The 14,763-nt window shown below is 46.0% G+C and overlaps 1 protein-coding gene across 1 annotated transcript in view; it reads right to left on the bottom strand.

Moving 5' to 3' along the window:
- The window catches only part of TTLL11 (tubulin tyrosine ligase like 11), a 110,350-nt gene that overhangs the window by 37,921 nt on the left and 57,666 nt on the right, over positions 1-14,763 (bottom strand). The window lies entirely within an intron of this gene.

Below are 14,763 nucleotides of genomic sequence, written 5' to 3'. Positions count from 1 at the left end.
TTATATATATAATGTTATAAAAGATGATTATCGGGCTCTTTAATTTGGTTTTCCATAGAGGTCTTCTGTACCGTACATGAACTACCACATGAATTAAATATGACTGAATGAATTAATTAACAACTGAAGAAGCTACCGCGAAACGATCACGAGATCCGGAAGTGTCGTTTTGTCTTCATTATTATTTTCCTTTGAAGCAACGGTGGAGTAACCGTGTTGTGGAACCTACCTTATCTGGATTGTTTTTTATTATAGTTTTCCTTTGAAGCGACGGTGGAGAAACCGTATTGTGAAATTTACCGTATCTGGACTATCACGGTGAAGGAACCGGTAGTCCGGTACCTCTGGACTTATTTCCTTATAGCACGGACTTTTATGATACTGGCTTGTTGGAATGTTTAGTTATATTTGTGTTATCACTGTAAGGCCATGTTAGGTCCTTGAGATATATTTATTTTGATATGTTTTTTGATGATTACTAATATAGTCTTTAATTGAGATTGAGCTGTGGTGCTGTTCATTATTCTTAACCACCTGGAGGTTGGCAACCCTAGCCACAGCGGTGCACTCCGGGACTAGCTGCCACGTCTCACAGGACGCAGGGAGCCACTACGGGTCCAGCTGCCGTGACAGCAGTGACAGCTGTAGTAGTGGTAACTCAGGAAGAGGCTCTGGGCTCGGCCATAGCGGCGGCAGACACCGGGAGAGGTTCCAGGCCTGGCCGCGTCGGCGGAGCACTTTGGGAGCTGCTCCCAGCCTGGCGGTGACAAAGGCTGTGCCTGGGAGTAGCCCTGAGCCCAGAGCAGGTCCTGGTGTCCTCCGCTGTGGCAGCTGTGACCAGACCAGAGCTTAAAGTGGGTGGTGGGGCCTGGAGCTGTGACGGGAGGGAGATATGGGATTCCCCCCCACACACACACACACACAAATCTCGCAGGCCTTCCACTTTTCACATTATAATAAACAAATTCCCAGAGGAAAGGTCTACTGGCAGGAATAAGAATCAAGAATTAAATGGAACATCCATGCTCAGGGGCAGTCTACCTCTGAACCTTAGGTGCAAGGGACAAACAATAAGGGGACGGCCATCTTCCTCTTTTTTAAAAAAGAAACACTGGTCCTTTTTCTCAATGCAGAAAACATCTACCAATTTGTCTTTTTCCTCTGGGTGTGGCTATGAAGTGGGTGAAGGCAGCATTTGCAGCTGGAGAGGAGAGTGTGGGGGAGGAAGAGGGTTTTTGTCCCAGCAGCAGTTCAGGTCCCCATGAATGCAGCCTTTTGAAGCCCATCTTTCCCTACCAAGATAAGGAGAGCCCTGATGAATCAGGCCAAAATCAGCATCTTGTTGTATTGCCAATGACAACCAACTAGATTCCTGCAGAAAACTCACAACCAGGGTATGAAGGCGTCCCCCCCCCCATTTATTTTATCCTAGCACCTGGTATTTAGAAGGAGACCACCTCTGAACATGGAGGTTCTATTTAGCTATCATGACTAACAGCTGTTGATCAATTTATCTTGCATAAATTTATCTAATTCCCTCCTTTAAAAAGGCATTTACTATTACACTGATGTAAATCCTTATGATTCTCCACCAGTATGAGCTGCTTGTTTTAACGGGCTCTTGCAAAAGCCACCCAGGGCTGCAATCCAGGTTCCGCCACCCCAACAGGGAAGCAAAAACTTTCTGAAGTTTCACCGCATCATATATTCATAGAATGCCTTCAGCGAGGCAGGTGCATTACGGTAGAAGTTTGAGAATGCAGAGACAGAAAACAGCAGAGAAAAATGAGCTGTACGGCCATTACACAGATTTTGACTTTGTTGTGGGAGTGGTTGAAAGCGGAGATGTGCAAAGGTTTCAGGGCAGAAACACTGTGATTTGAAGAGGGGATGTGAGGGAGAGAGAGAGAGAAGCAGCAGCATGCAGGGGTTCTGTGAGAGAGATCCAGGAACAAGGGGCAACAAGGCAAAATGGGGCTCCTTCATGTGATAAACAATTCAGGAGCCTGCACTAAATGTCCCTGGGGCATGCTGAGCCACAGATGGATGGACTTGGGTGGGGGCATTAAAGGTAAAGGTCCCCTGCGCAAGCACTGGGTCATTCCTGACCCATGGGGTGACGTCACATCCCGACGTTTACTAGGCAGACTTTGTTTACGGGGTGGTTTGCCAGTGCCTTCCCCAGTCATCTTCCCTTTTCCCCCAGCAAGCTGGGTACTTATTTTACCGACCTCGGAAAGATGGGAGGCTGAGTCAACCTTGAGCCGGCTACCTGAAACCAATTTCCGTCGCGATCGAACTCAGGTCCCTGGCATTTCAATCACGGGTCTTGTAATCTGCAGATGCTAAGGAAGACCTTTCTTTGCCCAAGCGGCAATCCCCAAGGGCCGGACTCAAAATATGGCAGACTCACATGTTCAATGTGCTCAGGAACACGGGACCAGAGGCCTCCCGTATAGCTCAGACAGATTTACACCCTCTCAAATGCCAGGAACGAAGTGATGGATCTAATGCTTCCTTGATCCACCGAGATTAAAAACACTTAATTGAGAAGAAATCTTTCTCTTGTTTTGCGTTTTAAAAGGTTGAAAACCATTTCCAAAAGCATTAGAAATTTTTTTTTTTTAGAAACACAGCCAGTGCAGATGGGGGGGGGGAGATATGTGCTAGTTGAGTAAACCTGCTCTAATTGGACAAATTGGGCTCCCAGCTGCAGCCTGACAGCGTTAGATACAGGCCAAGGCTGACACAGAGCAGAGGATGACCTCAAACACACCAATTACCACCAGAGCATGCTACAGACAGTTGAGGCCAATTCTGCACTGCTGGGTGGGGGGGATGGATTAAAAAATATACTACAGCCTTTTAAAATGTCCATTAATTCTTGTCTGTTAACGTTTTCAAATCACTCACTTGCCGTGATCTAAGCAGTTCTGGCCCTCTTTAAACACCTAGGGTAGCCCTGCAGATTTAAAATTCTGTTCACTGTTTGTGAGTGTGGAAACTGGGTACCCAAGGTACACATTGTTTTACCAGGTTGATGATTGCACACATTTTATATGGGAGACATATACAGCCCAGTATAACAACTTGAGACAATCTTACCAGATGTTTGTATAATTGGTTGTGTGTATGTTTTACATGGGTTTCAATTGACCACTGAGGAAGGCCGAACGGGCCGAATTGCATCTGGCATGTGGTTATAGATATCAACCTTAGGAAATGCCGTTGTGCTGTTTTTTAAAAATAATTTTTATCTTGACATAGCACTTTAAATAAATTATATTGTCATTATCTATATATTTTATTTATCCCACCCAACCTTGGGTACCCAGCTTCTGTTTTCAAGGTTGGGTTTCATTCCCCTCTCTTTTTCTTCTGTGAGTGTGGAAAGGCAGAAATGAATTTTGCAAAATGTTGCGGTGGGTGTGTAACAATGCACGCGCATAAAAGGGCACTGCAGCATCATGGGCTTATCCCCACTATCTCTCCCTGTTCTAATCAGCCACTAGATGCCCGCCGAGAACTTTTGCCCCTCTGCTTTAACACCTCCATCTGCTAAGTGTTTCCCCTTCAATTCCACACAATCCCCCTTGCTTTCCCGTGTGCCTTGGACATCTTCCCAGAACACTTTTGAGACATGCTGGACTACCACCGCTGGGCCATCAGTCTAAGGAAGAGTGCCTCAGAATCCTCCCTTGGACTCTGGTAACTCTTCTTTCTCCTAATGCAAGGGGGAGTTTGGTTTGAGTCCACCAGCTAAGGTTGTTTGCTTTTCTTGGGAGGCAAAGGTCCAAGACCATTTGGCAGCGCACTCTGCACAGCGCCAACCCAGAGTGCCAGCACTATTTAATGCCTTGCAGAATTAATCAGTCATTTTTCACATGCCCGGGTAAACACTACAACAGGAAAAAACTTTACTAAACACACTGCATGAAAGAGAAACTAGAAGAGGGGTGTTTTGTCATTTGTTTCATAGCAAGGGAAACAACAGGAAAACCATGGAAAGGACATCTTAAAAGAGATTTTTCACTTCTCTCTAGAATGCCTTTAATGATGGGATTTCTCCAAGGAATGTCCTTTAGCGCTCCAGAGCAACCCCCAAAGGCACCTGCCTGGCCTCCCCTTAAGAAGTAGGGCTGACATGTTCCTTAAGGAGTTGAGCGCTGGCAGCCACATCCTGCCAGGGTTGCCAAGGCTCAGCTGAGCTTTGATTGGATTGCCAGTGCCTTCCTTGGGAGCTCTCCCAGGTCCTGAAGAATCTGACTCTAGCCTCGTTACTTGGACTCTCTTCACCATATACATGAACACATGAAGCTGCCTTATACTGAATCAGACCTCTGGTCCATCTAGGTCAGTATTGTCTACTCAGGCTGGCAGTGGCTCTCCAGGGTCTCAGGCAGAGGTCTTTCACATCACCTATTTGCCTAGTCCCTTTAACTGGAGATGCCGGGGGATTGAGCCTGGGACCTTCTGCATGCCAAGCAGATGCTCTACCACTGAGCCACAGCCCCTCCTGTCACTTAGAACCTGGAACCTTCTCCTTTCACCTGTGGTTTGGTTACCCTTGTTAGAGCCAGTCCTCTCCAGGCCTAACTCAGAGCCCTGTGGGCTCACTACCTGGTCAACACCCTGCTGCACAGGCTTTGGGGCAAGGGGGTGGCGGTGACTCGAGGGCTTTTAGGCCCCCTCTGGCTCCAGGACTGAAGCTGAGAATCCAGCAAGATATACTTGTATGGGTTTTTTTTTTTTTTTTTGTCATCTCAGACAACAGCTGCTCTCAGCTGCTTGACAGCCGCATGCTTGTTTATCTGTGGTTGCCAGTGCTGCGTTCCCCACTAATGACTTCTCCCCATAAATTAATTTCCTGGACATGCATCTCATGACATCTCTATAGACGTTTCTGACAGCTCCAGGTCATGGAGATGTGACAACCGTTCCATTTCCGAAAAGTGGCTGCTGTGATCACAGCACTGGTTCCGGAATTAATTCAGTCCTCACCTTCCTTCCCAATTTACAGTACCCTCCTTTAACAAAGTCAGAAGCACACGGCGGTGCTAAAAAGAGATGCCTGGATATGGAAATGCAACAGCTTGTCGGAGCTAGGCCAGGGACAGCTATACCCAACTGTGGAGCTGGAAGAGGGGGTTTCTCCAATAAAGGCCCCTACAGTCAGTCTCTTGAGAAGGAGGCTGAACTGGCAGAAGAAGGCCAAGCTCTGGAGCTGGGCAATCCAAAGGCTTTGTACCGCCAGCCAATCATGAGGCTAATGTTTCATGCCTTCCTGTTGTTGTCCAGGCCTGAAGAGACCTGAGACCTGAGCACATGCCATCATGGCTCAGTGGTAGAGCATCTGCTTGGCATGCAGAAGGTCCTAGGTTCAATCCCCGGCATCTCCAGTTAAAGAGATTGGGCAAGTAGGTGATGTAAGAGACCTCTGCCTGAGACCCTGGAGAGCAGCTGCCAGTGTAAGTAGACAGTACTGACTTTGATGGACCAAAGGTCTGATTCAGTATAAGGCAGCTGTATGTGTTCATGTGTTCGCATAGTGAGACCCCAGCTTCAAACCCTGATAGTCAAGCTCCAGTCCCTAACCGTGGCTAGCCTTATGACTAGAGCAGCAAATAAGGGGATGGGATGAGTTATCCAAGTTAATTGTAGGATGGGGCCAGGTGCTCCCAGTGGCTTGCGGTGCCCCAGCCCCTGCCATCAAGACCCCTGGACAAAGACGTGTGGCAGAGTAAGATCCATTGTTGATGGAAGGGGCATTTATGGTATGCAGAGCCAACTTCAGCTGGTTCACCAGTTGCAACCTTTCCTCAGAAAGCAGGATCCAGCCATGGTGACCCATGCCTTGGTGACTTGATATGATAACCATCTTCAAGCATTTGAAGGGCTGTCATATAGAGGATGGTGCCGAGTTGTTTTTTGTTGCCCCAGAAGGTCGGACCAGAACCAACGGGTTGAAATTAAATCAAAAGAGTTTCCATTCTAGACATTAGGAAGAATTTTCTTAACAGTTAGAGCGGTTCCTCAGTGGAACAGACGTCCTCGGGAGGTGGTGAGCTCTCCTTCCCTGGAGATTTTTAAGCAGAGGCTAGATGGCCATCTGTCAGCAATGCTGATTCTATGACCTTAGGCAGTTCATGAGAGGGAGGACATCTTGGCCAACTTCTGGGCATGGAGTAGGGGTCACTGGGGTGTGGGGGGTAGTTGTGAATTTCTTGCATTGTGTAGGGAGTTGGACTAGATGACCCTGGTGGTCCCTTCCAACTATGATTCGATGATTCGATGACATCTAGGCTAGAGGACTGTAACAGGCTCTGCACAGGACTGCTACTGAAGACAGTTTGGAAGTTTCAACTAGTTCAAAATGAGACGCTCAGGCTGCTTCCAAGCATTGATTCCAAGAGTGGGCTTCGATCCAGGCGACTGTTTCTGCAGGTGCTGGACTTCCTGCCACAGAGCACGATTTTCCTGTCATCCCCCCCAGCAACCTGAAATGCCCTGGAAATCCTATTAGTGGGATTGCAGGGGGCATTTCGGACTGTTGCGGGAGGGGATGAGAAAAATTATACTATGCGGGAGGAAGTCCTTGTACCCGTGGAGACATTAGCCTGGATCCAGCTCAAATAACTACTTTCTTGGTAATTGAAAAGCTTCGCTAGCTGCCTGTCTGTTCATGAGCCTAACTCCAAGTGCTGGTTCTGTCCCTTAAAGCCCTTAATGGCCTTGGATCAGAAGACCAGAAGAAGGGTCACTCGCTCTCATATGAGCCTGTCTAGCATTCAGAGGCCCTGCTCTGTGTGCCTGGGTCTACAAAGGAGGGTTGCGGTGGCCGTGAAGCTCGGGGCTTTTTCTGTTATGGTGCCGTGCTTGCAGAATACCGCCCACCCCACCCCACCCCCGGCTTGTTTCCCTAGTGCTAAATCCGTTCACGTTTAAGCTAAGGCATTTAAATGGCGGTTTCAGCTGCTTCTGTGGATTTCAACTTGATTAGCGCTTGTGTTTTTAAGACAGACTACTTTATGTCTGTGATGACTTTGTGTTAGGCTATTGTATTTATGGAATGATATACCAGACGGTGATACTTTGGTTGTTTTTTTATATGTGTTTTACTTTGGGAACCGTCTCAAGCAAATTGTTTGGACTGTTTGGTACAGAATTCTTTTACATAAACAAATAGAAAGGGAAGACACAAAAGCTCAGAAGGCCTACCCCAGGCTGGACTGGGGTGGATCTAGGCCATGGTTGCCTAATAGGGTGGCCAGGTCCCTCTTTGCCACCAGCGGGAGGTTTTTGGGGCAGAGCCAGAGGAGGGTGGGGTTTGGGGAGGGGAGGGACTTCAATGCCATAGAGTCTAATTGCCAAAGCAGCTATTTTCTCCAGGGGAGCTGATCTCTATTGGAGATCAGTTGTAATAGTGGGAGATCTCCAGCTAGTACCTGGAGGCTGGCAACCCTATTGCCCAACGAGGAACACCGCAACTCGATTTGGCCCTGGGGATCGGAAAGAGGGTCTGATTTCTTTATTAAAATATTTAAACCCCACTTTTCCTTTGGGTCTCAAAGCAGCTTTCAATCCAAATTAAGAAGGACTTACACAGTACAAGAAAACCCTGAGTAACCCCCCCCAGAAATGTTTGCAGCCCATTAAAAGCCCTATCCTTGCAGGACCTCCTAACAACTTGTAGTGCCCACCCCCACTTCCTCAAACAGCTTGTGGCACAGGGTGGGAACCCTGCAAAGGCCGGCTGCCTTAAATGGGGGACCCACTAGTAGGTGGCAGTGTGAAGACCGTCACCAGCACACGGGGACATATGAAGAGAGACAGTCCTTTTGATTTGGCCTGTGGTTCCTCAGTCTCCATTTCTGCTCTCCCACCTGCCTCCACGTCGATGCAGGTAAGTTCCATACAATCGTTATGGGGCTTGAAAAAGGAAACATAGCAATTTTCAATGATGAAAACGGGGTTACTAAAACAGCAACTCCCTATCTTTTTCTTTTTTTTAACTCTCGGTTTTTTCTCCAGGCTAATTAGCGCTAATAAAGCAGGCCTCAAATATTTCTTTTTGGCACAACAGGGAAGCAAAATCATTAGCGCTATAGTGGGGGGAAAGCTCGGGCTGACACGGAAGGAGCTTCAGAAGGCGTTTTGCGCACAGACAGGCCCAAGCGATGTACACAGCATCCAATTAAACACCCGTCTGACAGCCTAATGCCTGATAACGAAATGCACCGCCTCCGCTTAAGCCTGACAGTTTTACAGAAAACATGCACGTTGTGTAAAAACTTTCCAAGAAATCGTCAACAATTAAGGCTTCCTCCGTGTTTGAACTCGAGCCCTTTGACTGTCGTTGCCACGACCGAGGCAGAAGCCTCCCCGAAGGATGGAAGGCTGTGAAACCTCTTGAAAACAAATTATCAATCGGGAGCGCAAATCCCAATGCCAATATGCCCGAATGGCTGCTTTAATTAAACTGTCGCTTTCGCGTAAAACACAAATGGTTCAGAGCTTGGTTGCCCCGCCCATTTAATTCTGCTGTACAAATTGCTTGTCCTGCCTCAACGGAAAGCTCTAAACCGTTGGAGGGAGAATGCAAGTGAGTCCACACATTCCACGCTAAGGGAAAAACACGACTTCAGTCGGTGTAGCAGTCATTCCCTTGCCCATACCAATAGACAAGAACTCTGGTTGTCTATAAACCTTGGTAGAAAATTCTCAGCTGTGTCACTGAACGACACTTCCCCGAATGCTTTGGGAAGCCCAGACCTTTAAATTGGTATAAAAATGATATACGTGTATAGCCCAGATAAATCCAGCGAGGTAGCCGTGTTAGTCTTTTGTAGCAAAACAAAAGTCCAGTGGCACCTTAAAGATTAATTCACCTACCAGAACCCTTTACTGATGTCGGTCAGTTCTCCAATGCTTCAAATTGCCTCTTAATTGGTCTGATATTTATCCTGCTTTATTGCACTTTTGATTATCTTCACTGCATATGAGAGAAGCTGGAACCTCCGACCTCTCTCATTTTCTGCTATAATTACCCAAGAGGTTTGAGTTCCTGACACAGAGAATCACACCCGATTTATGATACCAGGCCTCTCCTTTACTCAACTCCTTCTTCTTTCCCTACTCTTTCTGTAATTTTCTGTGTACTAATGAGGGAAATAATTTTTATTTCCGCTCTATCTGAAGAAGTGCGCTCTGGGTCACAAAAGCTCATACTAGAATAAATGGTATTAACTTTCAGGGTGCCACTGGACTTTGTAGTTTTGTAGTGCAGATACGACCTACGGATGCAAACTTGCTGAGGCAGAAAAATGTAGTTGGCATAAGCCTTGTTTCAAAACTGGAAGCCTGCAGGCCTCACCAGACCTGGGACATCTCCATGAACAGCCTTTGAGATTCCCCACTGCCTTCTCCTTCCCCACCCCCTCCGCCTATCATCCATCCCATTTTTAACCCTGCCCTTCCTCCCAAGATCTCAGGGTGGGTCCATCCTCCTCCGCTTTATCCTACGCAACAACCCTGTAGGTAGTTTCAGGTGAGAGAGAGCAACTGGCCCAAAGTCAGCCAGTGAGCTTTATGCAACATATTGGAAATCAAGCATGCTCCCAGATATCAAAGAGTGGATTAATAAACTGTATGATTTTGCGCAGATGGCTAGATTAACAGATTTGATAAGAATGAATGTAATGGATGAATTTAAGATAAAATGGCAACCTTTATATTATTATTACTCACGCGCTCAAAATACTTTTTTGAGAATAACTATGAAGATCATCAAATTAGAAATTAATTAGAGAAACTTAGAGAATTGTACAAATGTTTTAATTGCTTAGATCAACTGCAGAAGTGATGAGATTGTAAATTATCCAAAAGCTTGGACATTGATACCTTTTGGATATATTTTGTTCCTTTTTTCTTATTTGTTTCCCTCCTTTTTGGAGGAGGAGGAGGAGGAGGAGGAGGAGGAGGAAAAGGAGAAGGAGAAGGAGAAGAAGAAGAAGAAGAAGCAGCAGCAGCAGCAGCAGCATGGAGATTCTTTAAACCTGGGTCTCCCTAATCCATGTATGACTCTCGATCCACTTTGTCATACTTAATCCCCACCTATCTCGGAATGTGGGTTTGCAAGACTGCTGGGCAGAAAGTAAGGATGTGGTGGGATAAAACAGCAGGACTTGGGGAAGGTTCATGATTTGTGACATGGGTCCCTCCGCGGAGATATTACAGAGGAAGAGGTGTGGGACCAGATCCCGGGCTGCCATTTTCACCCCAATTCTGCCGCAGTTGTCGGTGATCCAAATATAATTCCATACAGCTCTCGACTGAATTAACTGCTCAGAAAAGTTGTTGCAGATAGAAAGCCAGTCGAGATGTATATTGTAATTTGTAATCAAAGCAAGACGTTATTAACTCAAAGTAATAGATAATTTCATGAGGGAAAAGATATTAAACATCTATAAAAAGGGAAAGGGGGAGAGAGGGAATTATACTACAGAAAATTTCTTTGAGCTATTAATTTTTCCAGATCATAAAGAGCTTTAGAACAGTATCTACAACTTACTTTCATTCTGACGCTTCGCTTGCTTTAATTGAGAAGATGATTAGAGACAAATGAAGTCTCTCCCTGCAGCCAGAATCTTCACCTACCGGGTAGTGGCATACCGGCTGCTTGCAACACAAGCAAAGATTGATAAACTTGACTGAATTACAGGAAATGCTACTTGGGGATAAGAACAGACAAGCCACAGAAAGAACCAGAATCATACCCTCCTGGCCTGTGTCAAATGCTAATAGAAACCATGTGGAATTTGGATCAGGGTAGACTGGGGGGGAGGTTAACATTTCCCCTTCTATATGATTTTGCTGAGCAAAACTGGGCTGCCACCAACACCCAAGTACCTCCTCTACACCATTATTAGCCCTCAGAGAAAACAGATGAGCATCTTCCCTACGAAAAAAAGGTGAAAGAGTTTTTAAAAGTAAATTAGGAGGGGGGAGCATTGACAGAGATTAATGAAATGATGAGCAGAGTGAGCTCGGGGTCACTCAATGACACTGCTCGGCAACGGGTTCAAGACAAAGGAAAGCGCTGCTTCACACGATGTATAATTAATGTATGGGACTCATTGGCACAAGATGCATGGATCTTTAGCTCTGACGGCTTTTAAAAAGGGGATTAGAAAAATCAGTGGTCTGTTCACCATTAAAAAGGTAAAAGTAAAGGTCCCCTGTGCAAGCACCGGGTCATTCCTGACCCATGGGGCGATGTCATATCCCAACATTTACTAGGCAGACTTTGTTTGCGAGGTGGTTTGCCAGTCCCTTCCCCAGTCATCTTCCCTTTACCCCCAGCAAGCTGGGTACTCATTTTACCGACCTCAGAAGGATGGAAGGCTGAGTCAACCTTGAGCCGGCTACCTGAAACTGACTTCCATAGGGATCAAACTCAGGTCGCGAGCAGCGCTTTTGACTGCAGTACTGCAGCTTACCATTCTGTGCCACGGGGCTCATTGTTCACCTTTACAGATAGCTAAACAAAACCAGCATGTACAGATGCAAATAAAAGAGACAGGTCTGGCCCTTTTATCCCCACTAGCATCTGGTTGACCCCTTTTAAAATTGGGATGCTGAAATTAACAGAGGCTTTTCTTGTGAAGGTTTCCATTCTGAGCTTCGGCTTTCAACAGAGAAAAGAGCAAAGCCGGTCTTGTAATCAACTCAGAGCCTGAATAAAAGGGGGTTGCTTACTTTTGCCTAACACGAGCAAAACAGACACAGGCCTACAAGCATAGAAATTCCTTGGAAACAGACCGGGGCGGCGGCGGAGACAGACGTCATTTGCTCCCTCTGTGCCTCTGAGCAACTGCTTTGTAACAAGGTGTTTAATTAAAATCGAACGTTCCCACACAGCTTCTCTGTGCAGGCGGCCTCATAGGGGCTCAGGCGCATGGTCTTGTGCACAGAGTGGCATCGGCATGAAAACAGTAAACATAGGTACAAAATAGAGACCTTGCAACCTCTGGTGCTGTGCACCTTTTTTTTTCTTCTTCACAAAATACAGACCATCAAGGAGAGCTTAAAGGGAGGACACACTCCAGAGTTAAAAATAAAGATGTGTCTCACAGCCGCCTCTCTCCGAAACTGGAAACTAAGAAGACCTAAGAGCGGATAGGGGTAACTTTTTCACACAATGCACAATCAGCTGATGGGATTCATTGCCACTGGATGTCATAGTGGCTGCTAACACGAAAGGGTTTCAGAGGGACTAGATGGATGCACGGAGGAAAGTTTTATTGGTCACTGTACAGCAAAGCATTAAAATCTCCATACTCAGTCTACCTCTGAGAATGCTGGGGGGGGAGGAGCAATAAAGGATGTTATAACCGCCCCGCAGAACACTCTGCTGCAAAAACCAGCAAAACACTTTGTGCCGAGGCAGTCCAAATTCTGTGGCCTGCATTAATCATTCAAATATATCTGACTTCTCTTATTTTGCATATTCCACTCTGCAGTTTGCTTTTTAAAAACCAAATTCTTGGCTAGCAATTAAAATAAGGCAGAGTTTTCTTAAGAACATACAATAGCCAACGAAATAGAGAACGAATACTGTTTGACTACACAGGTTGAATGCATGTTTATTTATTTATCTTCCTAGTTTTAGTCTCTGTAATTGTAGGTTATTATCATGCACTAATTTTATTCATACTTAGTATTCGTTCGGATATTAATTAGCTATGCACTTTTGATAATCTTGCCATTTTTAACCATTTTAACTACTTAATCATTTTAATAGCAAATCTATTTGTATCTGTTTTTATCCTGTACATTTTAACCATGTACATTCCTTTGAAAATCTGATTGAAAACCAAATTTCATTTACATTTAAGCATGGGGTTTTTCATTTTCGTACATCTTTTTTTTTACTCTTTTGTATGATTTTATCATGATTAGGAGGGGGGGTTAGTATTTGGATGGGAGAACACCAAGGCATAGCAGGGTTGCTGTGCAGAGGAAGGCACTGGCAAACCACCTCTGTTAGTCTCTTGCCATGAAAACCCCAAAAGGGGTCGCCATAAGTCGGCTTGACTTGACGGCACTTTACATACACACAGGAGGGGGGGGGGAGGCCCAGCTGAGTATCAGAACACCGTTTGGCTGGCAGAAAGTTCCAAGCTGCTTCCTGGCATCTCCGGTTAAAGGATCTCCGGTAGCAGGTGCTGGGAAGGACCTTTTGCTGCCTGAGACCCCGGAGAGCCGCTTCCAGTCGGAGAAAACAAGACTGTTCTGAGCTGGATGGACCAATTTGGTCTGACTCGGCATGACAGCAGCTTCACATATTCCCAGTAGTCTCATCCTAAACCAGCGGCAATCTTATTCATCCGCCTTCCCAGCTGCTGAGATTTGCCTAGGTGCCGCCAACACATTTTCAAACATTCATTTGCAGTCATAAGATCTAGAAACTTGAGTGTTTTCAAAAGTAAGATGAAAGATGAGATGAGCATGAACTGGTTTTTGCAATTCAGCATTTTTTCTGTCTCATGGCACCCTTTTCAAGCCCATTGCAGGAAAGAACAAAGTTACATCTTGGCATGGCATATTGCTCCATAGTTATGCAATATGGAGTACAAATGATTAATAGCGGCACTTCTGACCTGCATCCTTTACTGTGGCAATGTTGGAGGAGGAGGAGGAGAAGAGTTGGTTTTTATATGCCGACTTTCTCTGCCACTTAAGGAAGAATCAAACCAGCTTACAATTACCTTCCCTTCCCCTCCCCACAACAGACACCCTGTGAGGTGGGTGGGGCTGAGAGAGTGTGGGGTTGAGAGCCGGCTTCATGTGTAAGAGTGGGGAAACAAATCCAGTTCACCAGATCATAAGAACATAAGAAAAGCCCTGCTGGATCAGACCAAGGCCCATCAAGTCCTGCAGTCTGCTCACACAGCGGCCAACCAGGTGCCTCTAGGAAGCCCCCAAACAAGACGACTGCAGCAGCACCATCCTGCCTGTTCCACAGCACCCAAGATAATAGGCATGCTCCTCTGATCCTGGAGAGAATAGGTATGCATCATGACCAGAATCCCACACTCCACCGCTCTTAACCACTACACCACGCACCTCAATGTTTCTTTCCAGGAGGTGACAATTTTACTTTGAACTGGTTTTGGTCCCACTCAAGGGTGGCTTTTGTGCACACTTGCTGCTGGGCTGAAGAAAGACCCAATGGAGGGGTGAGGAGATATTTTGAAAAGCCTTGATTCTCTCCAAACAAGGAAGCAGGGTTTTTTTGTACATGCAATTTCCACACATTTCAGCCAGGATGGGATAAGCAATTCATCACCACCGCTTCGTGTGGTTTTCAAAGTGAATGGATATGCAAATCCGCTATTGCAGGATTTCAAGAGTCGGAGATGATGCCCGGGAATCGAAAATGTGTAGAACAGCAAGTGCAAATTACTAAGACTCTTGGATCTAATATTAGAGCAAGCTATTAAAATGAAAACACAACTGCGGGGGGAGAAATGGTGGGGAAGGAAAGAGGCAGGCTGGTAATTAAATCTCTATAGCAAAGCTGGCTCCAAATCAAGAATAAGAGGCTCCATCGCAAGACCACACTGGCTCTTTCTGCCAGTCATTTTGGGAGCAATCTTTCACCCCCTACACAGCTGCTGTTTACTCAAAAGCCCCCGTGTCGGAGACACTCCTGGTAGATCATGTCTTAGCTAAGAGTCTGTGTAAGCCAGAACTTCATGT

Source organism: Euleptes europaea, chromosome 14 (genome assembly GCF_029931775.1).
Source record: "Euleptes europaea isolate rEulEur1 chromosome 14, rEulEur1.hap1, whole genome shotgun sequence".
Classification (NCBI taxonomy): domain Eukaryota; kingdom Metazoa; phylum Chordata; class Lepidosauria; order Squamata; family Sphaerodactylidae; genus Euleptes; species Euleptes europaea.
This window is presented reverse-complemented; position numbering and strand designations above follow the sequence as displayed.